The sequence below is a fragment of the Bos indicus x Bos taurus genome, chromosome 25 (genome assembly GCF_003369695.1).
Source record: "Bos indicus x Bos taurus breed Angus x Brahman F1 hybrid chromosome 25, Bos_hybrid_MaternalHap_v2.0, whole genome shotgun sequence".
In the NCBI taxonomy this organism is placed as follows: domain Eukaryota; kingdom Metazoa; phylum Chordata; class Mammalia; order Artiodactyla; family Bovidae; genus Bos; species Bos indicus x Bos taurus.
Genome location: NC_040100.1, coordinates 8,732,792 through 8,739,161, shown reverse-complemented (window position 1 = coordinate 8,739,161; position 6,370 = coordinate 8,732,792).

The following is a 6,370-nucleotide window of genomic DNA, read 5'->3' as shown; positions in this document are numbered from 1 at the left end:
CCCATCTCTCCTGCACCCATCTTGCCTTGGCCACTGGATCATTTTATTTCGCTTAGGTGTGTCCCTAAGTCCCCCACCTAAAAACAAACAGGCCTCGCTTTGTCCCAAATCTCCCTCCTGCTACAGGTGGCCTCATTCCTCCTCTTCCTGGGAAAAACTTATCAAAAGGGTTGCTGCAAAGGCTTTCTCAACTATCCTGTCTCCACCTCCTCACTCTTCATTTTCTTTTCCATTCCAATACCACTTTCCCGGGGTTCAGGCCACCATTCACTTTTGTTGTTGCCAAATCCATTAGACCCCTCTTTGTCCTGTAGTTACTGGACTCTCGGCAGCATTTGATGAAGCTGACCTGACCTTTAACTGCCTGTTTTCTTTTGGCCTCTGTATTTAGTTTTTTGGGGTTTTTTTTTTCCTCTTGTAATAAATGACCACAAAAGGAACTGTTTTAAGCAATACATTTATTATCTCACAGGTCTGGAGGTAGAAGTCTTGACACCAGTCTTGCTGGGCTGAGATGGAGGCATCAGCCTCACTCGAGGCTTTGGGAAAGAATCCACTTCAAAGCCCGTTCAGATCATTGGCTAATCCAGGTCCTTGAAGCTCTTGGCTCGAGGTCCCTGTGTCCTTGCTGTCAGCCAACAGTGACCCTTACCTTTTAGAGGCTACTCTGTGGTCCTTGCATGTGGGCCCTATACATCTGAGAGTCAGCAACAGCTTGCTGATTCCTTCTTAGGCTGGGAGGGAATATTACCTGGTTGATGTTTTTATAAGCTTGCCTCCTCTCCTGCTGCATCTCTGACTCCAGCCAGGGCACGTTCTATGTTAAGGGGCAACATGATTAGATTGGACCCACCATGATAATTCAGCTCCATGACTGTAATTATTACATCTTCAAAGTCCCTTTGGCCGTCTAAGGAAGCATATTCACAGATCCTAAGAATTAGGGCATGGTCATCCAGGGGGCTTGGCTGGTGGCTCAGATGGTAAAGAATCTGCCTGCAATGCAGGAGACGCAGGTTTGATTCCTGGGTCAGGAAGATCCCCTGGAGGAGGAGATCTTGCCTAGAGAATTGCACAGACAGAGGGGCCTGGCAGGCTACCGTCCATGGGGTCGCAAAGAGTTGGACACGACTGAGCGACTAACCCACACACGTCCTTGGGGCAGTCATTCTTCCTGCCACACTTCCCTGGTCACCACACACTCCTGATTTTCCTCCTACCAGCCCAGCTGTCCCTTTTCAGTCATCTTCTTGTTCCTGATCTCTAAATATTAGCTTTCTTAGGGCCCTGTCTGGGGACCCCTACCCTTCTCAGTTCCCAATCCCTGAGAGCCCAACCATTCCCACAGGTTTACATATGTGATATGCCCAGCCAGCCCAGAGCCGCCCCAGGCCCCAGGGCTCCATGTGTTTGAGTCCAGTTGACTTTTCCAGTGGCTCTGAAAGTGTAGTGCTCAGACCAGCAGCAGCAGTGTTGCCTGGGAACGTTTGAAAATTGGGACAGAAGTGGGTCCATCCCCGTATTTCTGAATCAGCATCTCTGGAGCCGGGTCGAGAAGCCTCTGTTTTAACTAGCCCTCAGGTGATTCTTAGTTCTACTGAAGTCTGCAGACCGCTGGGCTACTCAGTCGATCCACCTGTTTGTTCTCAGGCATCTGACTCTGGACTCGCCCATCTGCCTTTTTCACCTTGATCTTCTTGGCATCACTGTCCATCCACCCAGGTGCTCAACCCACTATGATCCATATCTATACAGTGGCCAGAGAGATCTTTAAAAAATATAAATCAGATCATATTCCCTTGCTTTAAACCCACCAATAGCTCCCACCGCCCTTGAAATTAAATCCAAACCTTTGCTCTGGTCTACCAGGCCTTCCCTGCCAGCCCCTCTGACCTCGTCTTCTGGGATTCCCTCTGACTTACTGTGATCCAGCCACCCAAGCCTCCTCTCTGGTGGATCTCGTAAATACTGTTGACCTTTGAACAACAGGGATTTGAATCGCAAGTGTCCAATTATACAGGGATACTTTTCAACAGTGAATACCATAGTACTGCACCATCCGTGGTTGGGTGAATCCATGGATGGAGAGGGCCGACTAAAATATGTCAAGACTAACCCCCATCCTGCTCAAGGGTCAGCTGTACTGAGCCCTTTGCAGCCTCAGGTCCTTTGCAGTTGCTACCCCCTTTGCCTGAGGTACATTTTAAATGAGGTGCATTTAAAATGTACCTCACAGCCACTATGGAGAACAGTGTGCAGATTCCTTAAAAAAACTGGAAATAGAACTGCCTTATGATCCAGCAATCCCACTGCTGGGCATATACACCAAGGAAACCAGAATTGAAAGAGACACGTGTACCCCAGTGTTCATCACAGCACTGTTTATAATAGCCAGGACATGGAAGCAACCTAGATGCCCATCAGCAGATGAATGGATAAGAAAGCTGTGGTACATATACACACTGGAGTATTACTCAGCCATTAAAAAGAATACATTTGAATCAGTTCTAATGAGGTGGATGAAACTGGAGCCTATTATACAGAGTGAAGTAAGCCAGAAAGAAAAACACCAATACAGTATACTAATGCATATATATGGAATTTAGAAAGATGGTAACGATAACCCTGTATGTGAGACAGCAAAAGAGACACAGATGTATAGAACAGTCTTTTGGACTCTGTGGGAGAGGGAGAGGGTGGGATGATTTGGGAGAATGGTATTGAAACATGTATAATATCATATAAGAAACGAATCGCCAGTCCGGGTTTGATGCAGGATACAGGATGCTTGGGGCTGGTGCACTGGGATGACCCAGAGGGATGGTATGGGGAGGCAGGTGCGAGGAGGGATCAGGATGGGGAACACATGTACACCTGTGGCGGATTCATGTTCATGTATGGCAAAACCAATACAATGTTGTTAAGTAATTAGCCTCCAATTAAATAAATTTGAATAAAAAATAAAAATAAAATGTACCTCACAGTTCTGCCACCCCATCTGCCTCTTATCACACCATTTACTTCCTGCAAAGCATTTTATTATATATATATATATAACACTATTCTATTATCTCATTTATTTGTGGCCTACCCCTATGTATTATAAACTCCAAAAGGACAGAAGCTTTGTCTTGTTTTCTGTGTTTGATGCTCAGTCATGACTCTTTGTGACCCCATGGAGCCCCTTGGTCCATGGGATTTCCTAGGCAAGAATACTGGAGTGGGTTGCTGTTTCCTTCTCCAGGGGATCTTCCCAACCCAGGGATCAAACCCGGATCTCCTGCATTGCAGGCAGATACTTTACCATCTGAGCCACCCAGCACAGTGCTCAACTGTGCTGAAGCCGAGCACAGTTGAGGAGGTTCTCAATAACTATTTGTTGAATTCAATAAAATTGACTCTCTACCTGCCTATACCAGCCCTCGGTCTAGCTTGTCACTGGAGTAGCAGCCCTACCCCTCCTACAGACATGAGTGCTTAGACTTGCAGTGGCGGTGGCATCTTTGGCCCAAAGATCCTTGTTTCTTAATACCCACCTCTGTCTTTTCCATTCAGTGATTTCCCACCATACTCCTGTGAAATGCATAATATGGTATAACCAAAATATTTATTGACTGTATAACAAATATTTAGAAAATATTTATCTTTCTAAACCATTGAAAGACTTTTTTAATGTATTTTTTATTGAAGGATAATTGCTTTACAAAATTTTGTTGTTTTCTGTCAAACCTCAACATGAATCAGCCATAGGTATCAAGCCATAGGTTGATACAGAGCCCCTGTTTGAGTTTCCTGAGCCATATAGCAAATTCCCGTTGGCTGTCTATTTTACACATGGTAATGTAAGTTTCCACGTGACTCTTTCCATACATCTCACCCTCTCCTCCCCTCTCCCCATGTCCGTAAGTCTATTCTCTATGTCTGTTTCTTCATTGCTGCCCTGTAAAGTAAATTCTTCAGTACCATTTTTCTAGATTCTGTATATATAATGGAATACAATATTTATCTTTCTCTTTCTGACTTAATTCACTCTATATAATAGGTTCTAGGTTCATCCACCTCTTTAGAACTGAGTAATATTTTTATGGCTGAGTAATATTCCATTGTGTATATATATCACATCTTCTTTATCCATTCATCTGTCGATGGACATCTAGGTTACTTCCATGTTCTAGCTATTGTAAATAGTGCTGCAATGAACAATGGGATACATGTGTCTTTTTCAATTTTGGTTTCCTCAGGGTATATGCCTAGGAGTGGGATTGCTGGGTCGTATGGTGGTTTTATTCCTAGTTTTTTAAGGAATCTCCACACTGTCTTCCATAGTGGCTGTCAATTTACATTCCCACCAACAGTGCAAGAGTGTTCCCTTTTCTCCACACCCTCTCCAGCATTTATTGTTTGTAGACTTTTTGATGATGGCCATTCTGACCAGCTTCCCTGGTGGCTTAGACAGTAAAGCGTCTGCCTGCAATGTGGGAGACCTGGGTTCAATCCCTGGGTCGGGAAGATCCCCTGGAGAAGGAAATGGCAACCCATTCCAATACTCTTGCCTGGGAAATTCCATGGACTGAGGAGCCTGATAGGCTACAGTCCATGGGGTCCCAAAGAGTTGGACACAACTGAGTGACTTCACTTTATCAACTTTATTCTGACTGGTGTGAGGTGATAACTCATTATAGTTTTGATTTGCATTTCTGTAATAATGAGCAATGTTGAGTATGTTTTCATGTGTCTGTTAGCCATCTGTGTGTCTTTGGAGAAAAGTCTGTTTAGGTCTTTTACCCACTTTTTGATTGGGTTGTTTGTTTTTCTGGTCTTGAGTTGTATGAGCTGCTTGTATATTTTGGAAATTAATCCTTTGTCAGTTGTTTCATTTGCTATTATTTTCTCCCATTCTGAGGGTTGTCTTTTCACCTTGCTTATCGTTTCCTTTGCTGTGCAAAAGCTTTCAAGTTTAATCAGGTCCCACTTGTTTACTTTTGTTTTTATTTCTGTTACTGTAGGAGGTGAGTCATAGAGGATCTTGCTTTGATTTATGTCAAGTGTTATGCCTATATTTCCCTCTTAAGAGTTTCATAGTTTCTGGTCTTACATTTTGGTCTTTAATCCATTTTGAGTTTATGTTTGTGTTAAACCATTGAAAGATTTTAATTAAAATGCATTTAATAAAAATAAAAAACCAAATAATAATTATTCAATATGTTGACTAAAAACCTGGACACAAAAGAATATATTGATAATTCTGTTTATTTGAAATTCAAAACCAGGCCACGGATTTTCCTGGTGGTCCAGTGGCTAAGGCTCTGAATTCCCAATACAGGGGGCCAGGTTAGATCCCTGGTCGGGGAACTGGATCCCACATGCCATAACTAAGGCCCAGCATAGACAAAAAAAAAAATGGAAACCAGGCCACATTAATCTGTGATGATATGAATCAGGATAGCGGCTCCCTTTGTTAGGGGTTCTGACTCAGAGACATGTGATAAAGCCTCTGGGTGCTAGAAATGTTCTATAGCTTGATATTAAAAAAATTGTTTATCAGTTTATTATAAAGGATGTAAATGAACAGCCAGATGAAGAGGTATGTAGGGTGAGATCCAGAAGAGTCCAGAGCACAGGTACTTGGGTTCCCATGAACCGGGGTGCAGCACCCTCCCAGCACGTGGGTACGGTCACCAACCCAGAACCTTCTCTGTATCTTTGTTTTTTAATTAATTACTTCGGTTTTGTTGTTGTTGTTGTTCTGGGTCTTTGTTGCTTCCTCCAGGTATGGTGAGCAGGGGCTCCTCTTCCTCGTGGTGCCCGAGTTTCTCGCTGTGGTGGCTTCTCTTGTTGTGCACGGAGCACAGGCTCCAGGGTATGCGGGTTCAGTAGTTGTGGGGCGTGGGCTTAGCTGCTCCGTGACACGTGGATCTTCCCGGCCCAGGGTTAGAACCCGGGTCCCCTGCATTGGCAGGCAGACTCCTGTCCACTGTAGCACCAGGGAAGTCTGGTCCTCTGTATCTTGACCTTGAGAGTGCATGCACGTGTATAAATTGTACTTCAAGCGTATGGTTAACATTTGTGCACTTTATAGAAGGTATACATCAATTTTAAAATCTAGGGAAGCAAGAACATCTTCAGAATTCTAAAGAGAGAGAGGGAGACATGCAGATTTAGAAAGAATTGAGTCAAAGCACGAGTCCACTCCCTTTTGGGGTCTGAGAGGTGTGAGCGGGTACCTGGTCCCTCTGTCTCCGACCCTCCCCCAGGCCTGGCCAAGGTGACTACCTGAGTGCCGCCGTTATCAGAGCTGGCCGAGCAGAGGCTCCCTCCCTAGTCCCGTGATGTGGCCCAGCCTCCACCTGATTCTCAGCGACCTTGAGGG